We start from the raw sequence: 8,637 nt of genomic DNA, 5'->3' as shown, positions 1-8,637 counted from the left end.
ACATGAGACGACTCCCCACGCGCCCTCTTTTTTTTCTCCCCCATATACAGTTCCCTTTGCCCATCGCTACTCCCCTAATTTTACCTCCATCTCTCCTTCCAGGGCCTCCAGGGAGTTCTTTGTCCTCAACACACACTCTTCCCATCTGTATTTTTATTTCCTTGTCAGAGGGCAACTGACACAAAGGCTTCCCGGACTTGCCAAGGGAAGGGCTGCCTTTGGGATGACGGGCCTGCTTAGGCTGACTTTGGTTTTCTAGGGAAACCAGGGTCTGACAGTGGAGCGGATGAACCGGATCACGCATGTGGGATAATGGTGTGGCTGAGGACTGAGTGCCTCACAGGGGAATTAATGTTTTAAGGGCCTGATGTAAAGAGAGCCTAGGCCCTGCCAGCGTGGCTCAGTGGTTGAGCATCAACCTATGAACCAGGAAGTCACTCTTCAACTTCCGGTCCGGGTTGGAGGCCTGATACCCAGTGTGGGGTGTGCAGGAGGCAGTGGATCCATGATTTTCCTCTCATCATTGATGTTTCTCTCACTCCCTAACTCTCTGAGATCAACAAAAACATATTTAAAAATAAATAAAGCGAGTCTAATTAACCGATGAACAGGGCAGGCTTCAGTGGTTCTCAGCCTTCTGGCCCTTTAAATACAGTTCCTCATGTTGTGACCCAACCATAAAATTATTTTCGTTGCTACTTCATCACTGTCATGTTGCTACTGTTGTGAATGGTCATGTAAATATCTGATATGCAGGATGGTCTTAGGCGACCCCTGTGAAAGGGTCGTCCGACCGCCAAAGGGGTCGCGACCCACAGGTTGAGAACCGCTGCAACTGGTTCGCAAGGGGATGAACTGTTGACCCAAAAAAGCACTGACCTGGTCACTAACCGACCGACTGCTTGGCGGCCCCTCAGCTGGGCCCGGTGGCCGGCCGGGCGGCCGGCTGGCGATAAAGAGATAGGCTCCTGGGGGACTGACTAGCCGCCTCTCAGGCTGCCTCCCCGCCGGACTGACCCAGAACTGCTCTTGGTCCAACCGGGAGGCCCGAGGGGGGCCTCTGAGGCCAGAGAGCTGCCCTGGCTGCCCACACTCACACAGACTGACGGCCTGCCGGACTGACAGACAAGTTCCGCTTTCAGGGGAGTCCGGTTTGGTCAGTCCCAACGCACGTCCCACATTCAACGATGGTCAGGAAAGCCAACAGGCCGGGCACGGCCTCCTAAGGCCAGTTGTCACGAAAGCCTGCGTAATGGCGCTCGGAAGTCTCTCTCTGGGTCCTCCCGGCACGCCTTTCGCGGGAAGCGTCCACCCGGCAGCCAATCAGCGGCTGCAGGTGCTATTCCTCTGCAGCCAATCAGCGGCTGCGTGCTCTATTACCCTGCAGCCAATCAATGAGGCAAGTGAAGATTTGCATTCATGGACACACGGATGCCTGTGGCTTGGGAGTTATTAGCACGCGCAGCAGCTGATTGGCTGCCAGTGGCCGCTCCCGCGCAAGGCATGCTGGAGGACCCATAGAGAGACTTCCCAGCGCCATTACACAGGCTTCCCCGACAACTGGCATCTGGAGGTCCTCCCGGCATGCCTGGCGCGGGAGCGTCCACCTTGCAGCCAATCAACGAGGCAGATGAAGATTTGCATTCATGAGCACACGCCTGTTAGAGCTGATGACAGCGACCAGAGCCAATCAGGAGCTGATAGTGAATGTCCCCTCCCCTTTGTGTAGTGGTGGTGGGGGTGTGTGTGAGGTGGGAGATCGGGAGGGCTAGTGCAAATCCGTATTTGTGGGCAGTGCCACGGGAATTTGGGCATCAGTTTGCTTCTCGGAGAGGCCTTTCTTGACTCTGTTAATGAAAGCCATGTTCCTCTCCCACTATGATCACTTCATGGCTCTTCATTAACTCTGCTTTATTTTTTTTTTACACTGTATTCATGAAACCCGTTCTTACCCATTAAGCATTGTTCAAAACACTTGTTGCTAAGTTATATTTTTGCTTATGGCCCGACTACCCCACTAGAATGTAAGCTCATAGTGGACAGAAGTGTTTTGTTTGTTTTTCACTGCTTTTTCCTTCCCACCTGGAACACTGAGGGTGATTCATATTTGTCAATAAGCATTTATTTAATCATGAACAGGCCTGAGGAGGCAAGGGCTCAGATTTTCATGTTAGGTGTATGTTTAGCATTGTCTGATATTGCCAAAGAATTTTTAAAAGTGGCTGAACCAGTGTACACGTCCTAAATGGTGAACTCTTATAGCATTGAACTCTTATAACTCAACTAGAGGCCCAGTGCATGAAATTTGTGCACGGGTAGGGTCCCTAAGCCTGGCCAGCGATCAGGGCTGATCTGCGGGGCAACCGGCGGGGCAATTGGGGGATGCCCACTGGCACCCACCTTGGCTGGCCTGGGACCTGGGGGCTGGGGGCAGTTCCTGCTTTGAGTGTCTGCCCCCTGGTGGTCAGTGACCATCACAGCGACTGGTCATTCTGCTGGTCTATTTGCATATTAGGCTTTTATTATATAGGATAATGCTCAGGAATGTAGGAGAGTACCAGGTGGTTCACATCCTTGCTAACACGTGATTCACCAATTAATATATCTATATCTATCTATATCTATATCTATATCTATATATCTATATATCTATATATCTATATATCTATATATCTATATATCTATATATCTATATATCTATATCTCTCTCTCTCTCTCTCTCTATATATATATATATATAATTGATTTTCAAAGAGGAAGGGAGAGGGAGAGAGATAGAAACATTAATGATAAGAGACAATCACTGATGGGCTGCCTCTTGCAGGCCCCCTACTGGGGATCCAGCCCACAATCAGGCATGTGCCCTGACTGGGAATCGAATCTCCTGGCTCACAGGTCAAAACTCAACCACTGAGTCATGCCTGCTGGGCAGCCAATTTTTAATTTTAGCCATTCTGGTGTTTGTATAGTGGTATTTTACTGTGGCTTTAATTTGCATTTCCCTGATGCAAATTTTCATATTGTTGTTAATCATTTGGAAATCCTTTTTTTTTTGGTGAAGTGCCCATGTAGACTCTCTTCCTGTTAAAATAAAATATAGTTGATGGCTGGCTTTAAAAAAACTTTTGAAGAAGTTATTTATATATCCTGGATGTTTTTGTCATATTTTTTAAAACAAATATCTTCTTTAAATTTTTGCCTGTCTTTCACTCTCTTAATGGTGTTTATGATTAAGAGAAGTTCTTTAAGTGAAATTCAATTTATCATTTACTTTTTTTATTGGTCTGATTTGGAGGAATTGTCTAGCTCAGACTTAAATTTTTTTTATGGTAGTGATACTTGTGTTTTGTTTAAGAATTCTTAGACTCCCCTAAGGTGGTAAAATATCCTCTTTGTTTTCTGGAAGCTTTATTGTTGTACCATTCATGTTTAAGTCTACGATACAAACCAAGTGAATGTGTGGGTGTCATTTGAAGTGTGGGTCCAGTTTGATTCTTTATGAATAGATATATAATGTCTTATTAAAAGGACAATTATTTTCTCCCTTAATTGCAGGATCACCTTACTCATCAATCAAGTCCCTATCTGTGTGGATCTATATTTAATTACTGCTTGCATTCCAGTGACTGATTATCTATGCTTATACCAATACCGGGCATATGCCCTGACTGGGAATTGAGTCTGGGGCCTCTTGGATCCACAGGCCAACGTTCAACCACTGAGCAACACCAGCCAGGTCCATATTGTGTTTTAACAGTTTACATATTTCTGTGCCTCCACCAAACCCTACGCCATGCACTTGACTGTTTCTGGCATATAATTGACATGCAGTAAAATTTTGGAGAACAAAAAAATGAGGGGAAGATGTAGGGGTTTCCCAATGCTCCCTTCGTGAATGCATTTAAAAAGGAGCTGAAATGCACTTCTGTTTCGAAACGAGCCAGGAGCGAAGGTTTCTGTGGTGACCTTGAAAAGAAAAACTAGAGAAAGTTTGTCATTCTGCTGACCTTCCTCTGTGAAGGCAGAGGAGGGAGGCTCTAACCCAGTGGTTCTCAAACTGGGGGCTTTTTTGCCACCCGTGGACATTTGGCAAAATTTGGAGATACTTTTGGTTGTCAAAACAGGGCAGGGGAAGCTCCTGGCATCTCATGGGTGGAGGCCAGGGATGCTCCTTAACATCCTACAATGCACAGGGAAGCCCACCCCCGACACAACAAAAAAAAAATCACCCAGCTACAAATGCCCAAATATCAACGGCACTGCGGTTGACTAAAACCATGGCCCTAATCCAACCTGTGGGAATGGCCAGGAGTGGAAGTGTTGGTAAGGCAGGGAATGCAGCTTGCCTGAGGAGGTGATATTTGAGCCGCATTTCAAAAGATAAGCATATGCTGCAAAGATGGAGAAAGGGGACACTATGACTGGGAGATGGAACCATGTGAATGAAGCATGGAGAGGCAAGAAGGGGCAGGATCCCCTAGCCAGGTACCTCCGGTGGTTAGAGCACCATCCTGATACACCTGGGACAGGCCCTGGTCAGGGCACATACAAGGAGCAATCAATGAATGCGTCAATAAGTGGAACAACAGTCCTAACTGGTTTGGCTCAGTGGCTAGAGCATCGGCCTGTGGACTGAAGGGTCCTAGGTTCGATTCCGGTCAAGGACATGTACCTTGGTTGCGGGTGCATCCCCAGTAGGGGGTGTGTAGGAGGCAGCTGACCGATGTTTCTCTCTCATGGATGTTTCTAACTCTCTATCTCTCTCCCTTCCTCTCTGTAAAAAATCAATAAAATATATTTTTCAAAAAAGTGGAAAAACAAATCAATGTGTTTTTTTCTCTCTCTCTAAAAATCCATAAATAAATTTTTAAAAATTGACTTAAGAGAGAAAGAAAGGGAGAGGGATAGAGACATAGAAACATCAATGAGAGAGAAACATTGTTCGGCTGCCTCCTGCACGCCCCCTCCCGGTGATCGTGCCCCAAACCCCAGGCACGTGCCCTGACTGGGAATCAGACCAGTGACCTCTTGGTTCATGGGTGGATGCTCAACCACTGAGCCACATCAGTCAGACAAAAATAATTTTTTTTTTTAACAAAAAGAAGGAGCAGGAGGTCTTCAGGTGGTGTCAAGGATGTGGCTGAAGTGTGTGACGATTGGTGGCTGAGAGAAAGGAGCAAGGTAGATGACGGTGAGGTTGTGAAGATTCTTGAATAACTCCCACTGGAGTTGAGACCTCGAACTCGGCAGGTGTGGAAGGATGTTTGTCCGGGAGACGGGCAGAGTTGGAGCTGAGTATTAAAAAGCTCTCTCTTTGCCGAAACCGGTTTGGCTCAGTGGATAGAGCGTCGGCCTGCGGACTGAGGGGTCCCAGGTTCGGTTCCGGTCAAGGGCATGTACCTGGGTTGCGGGCACATCCCCGGTGGGAGATGTGCAGGAGGCAGCTGATCGATGTTTCTCTCTTCGATGTTTCTAACTCTCTATCTCTCTCCCTTCCTCTCTGTAAAGAATCAATAAAAAATATATATATATTTTAAAAAAGCTCTCTTTGCTGCTGGTGCTGGTGATGGGCTGGATGGGGTGAAACGAAGCCCAGAGGCTGGATTGAGGGGCGGGGGGCGGGGTAGGCATGAGGCTGTTTCAATGGTCCTGAAGAGAGGGATCAGGTTAGGACCCAGTCAGGGGATGGAGAAGAGGGGACAGGTCCTGGGCTTGGTGACTCATGAGAATGGGCAATGTGGGAGGGGAAGTGAAACAAAACCCTGACCATAAATACTACTGACCGAAAATAGGCCTGATACTTATTTGCTAACTTGCTCATCAGCAGCCTTTCCCATAACAAGAACGCCCACTTGGTCAGGCTGCAAGTGAAAGCCTCTCACCACTTATTTACATATGGAAACCGAGAGGTCATCTAGGGAGTCAAACGATCCCGTTGGCAGCGTTTATCTGTGTGTACTTGACCAGCTGCCCATGGCTGACCGTTACTGCAGGCTCACCGTGCCTCCGGCCCTGCCCATGCCTGTGCGAATTAAATCATGGAATCCCCAGAACAAGCACGTGAGCTAAGGACTGTTCTTGCCCCCATTTAACAGACGAGCCGGTGGAAGGAACAAGGGGCTTGGTGGTGAAGCAGGTGTTGTGTAACCACCACCTCGGCCTCCTCGCAAAACATTTTCCATCACCCGCCAAAAACCCCGTCCCCATTCAACAGTCACTCGCCATTGCATCTTCCCAGAAGCCCCTGGCAGCCCTGAATCTACGTTCTGTCCCTATGGGTTTATCTATTTTGGATGTTTTGTGTTAATAGAGTCATACAACATGTGAACGTTTGTGTACGGTGTCTTTCATGTAGCATGTCTTTGAGGTTCATCCATGTTGAAGCATGTATCTGTGTACCACCTTTTGTTATGGCTGAATAATATTCCATGTGTGGATGGTCCACATTTTGTTTATTCATTCATGAATTGATGGGCATTTCGGTTGTTTCCACCTGTAGGTGGAGGCTTAAATTTTAAAAAAAATCCTCACTCGACGACATGCTTATTGATTTTAAAGAGAGAGAGAGAGAGATAGAGAGAGAGAGAGAAACATTGATGTGAGAGAGAAACATTGACCAGTTGCCTCCTATACTTGCCCTGACTGGCGATCAAAATGCAACCTAGATATGTGCCATGCCAGGAATTGAACCTGCAACTTTTTGGTGTACAGGATGATGCTCCAACCAACTGAGCCACATTGACTAGGGCTGTACTAAATGCCACTGAATTGTCCACTTTAAAATTTCAACCACTGTCCTCTACTGTCTTCATTAAGACAGTTTAGGTGGCCTCTAGTATCTGGGATTAAAGCTTGGTGGGGAGATGAATGGAGTCCGTGGGGGTCCCAGAAGAAGGAGTTCCAGAATCTTCCACAGGGCAGTGGAAGCGAAGCAGTTAAAGAAGACATCACGTTGGAAGTTCTGTACCCGTTCAACATTAACTGCCCACCCGCTCCCCCAATCTGAAGCCCTTGGTAACTACTATATATTACTTTTCTTCATTGTGGTTAAAAAACAACAACAAACCCATAAAATCTACTATCTTAACTATTTCAGTTGAGGATGCTTTTTCCTTCATCATTTCAACCCAGACACATATTTTTGAGCCCATTTTGAAGGATAATTTTGAGCCCATTTTGAAGGAGGGGTGTGGATGCTCAAAGACAGTGAGGAACGCACCAGAACAAGGGTTCTTAGAGAATGGCTTGAGGGGTTGATGACTTAGGCTATGGTGATGGAAAGTGGACTGCATGAGATTAAGAATAACTTAGAACAGCCCTGGCTGGGTGGCTCAGTTGGTTGGAGCATTGTCTCATACACTAAAAGGTGACAAGTTTGATTCCTGGTCAGGGCACATACCTAGGTTGTGGGTTCCATGCCCAATAAGGGAATCTACAGGAGGTGACCAATTGATGTTTCTCTTTCACCTCTCTCGCTCTCTCTTTCTCTCTCTCAAAATCAAATAAACATATCCTTGATGAAGATTTTTAAAAAAAAGAATAACTTAGATCAGAAGTCAGAAAACTATAGCCAGGGGGGCTGCCTACTTTTGTAAATAAAATTTTGTTGAGACACAGCTACATTAATTTATTTTCAGATTGCCTATGGCTGTGTTTGTACTGCAATACTGCAAACAGGGATGCCTAGTTGCAACAAAAACCACACCGCTTGCAAAGCCTAACATATTTGCTCTCTGTCCCCTTACAAAGTTTTTTCCCTGATTCGTGATCTAGAATGTCAAATTGAGAAGCTTGTCAATGGTTCTTTTTGGCAGAGGAGATAGAGCAGTGTTTTGACTCCGAGTTTTAGGAAATCCTTTAAGTGTTAGTAAGTGATTTTGCCCATAGCAGGCAGGCAGGATGGACAGGGAAGATTCAGGAGTGGAGCGAGATGATGGGAAGGGATCCACAGAAGGAATCGGCGTAGAGAGTGAGGCTGACATGTTGCAATACAGTGTCCAGGACAGGACAGATTACACCCAGCCTCTGAGTGACGCCACTAACACCATCCCAGGGACGGAGCTAGCATGCATCAAACTCTCACAGCATACCAGGACTTTGGCTGGGTGTTTCTCATATGTACTTTTAAAAAACATCTTTTTTAAAGAAGAATCTCTTACCCGTTGAGACAGCCTGGAGGGACCTGGAGAATGTTATGCTAAGTGAAATAAGTCAGTCAGAGAAAGACAAGTATTACATGATCACACATATAGGTGGAATCTATGTAACAAAATAAACTGATGAACTGAGTGGACCTAGAGACACCAGAGCATGGGACAGAGTGCAGGCAGATCTCAGAGGGAAGGCGGGGGAGAGTGTGTGGGTGGGAGGTAATCAACCAAAGACTTGTATGCATATAAGCATGACCCATGGACACAGACAATAGGGTGCTAAAGGTCTTGGGTGGGGGTGGTGGTCGGGGATGGGTTGGAAGGGGTCAATGGGGGAATAAAGGGGACATATGTAAGATTTTCAGCAATAAAGAATTCTTTAAAAATATATCTTTTTATATTGATTTCAGAGAGGAAGGAAGAGAGAAAGAGAGAAACAACAATGATGAGAGAGAATTGAGCCCACAACCCAGTCATATGCCCTGAC

Source organism: Myotis yumanensis, unplaced genomic scaffold (genome assembly GCF_028538775.1).
Source record: "Myotis yumanensis isolate MYYU_CA2020_CCGP unplaced genomic scaffold, mMyoYum1.0.hap1 SCAF_23, whole genome shotgun sequence".
NCBI lineage: Eukaryota > Metazoa > Chordata > Mammalia > Chiroptera > Vespertilionidae > Myotis > Myotis yumanensis.
This window is presented reverse-complemented; position numbering follows the sequence as displayed.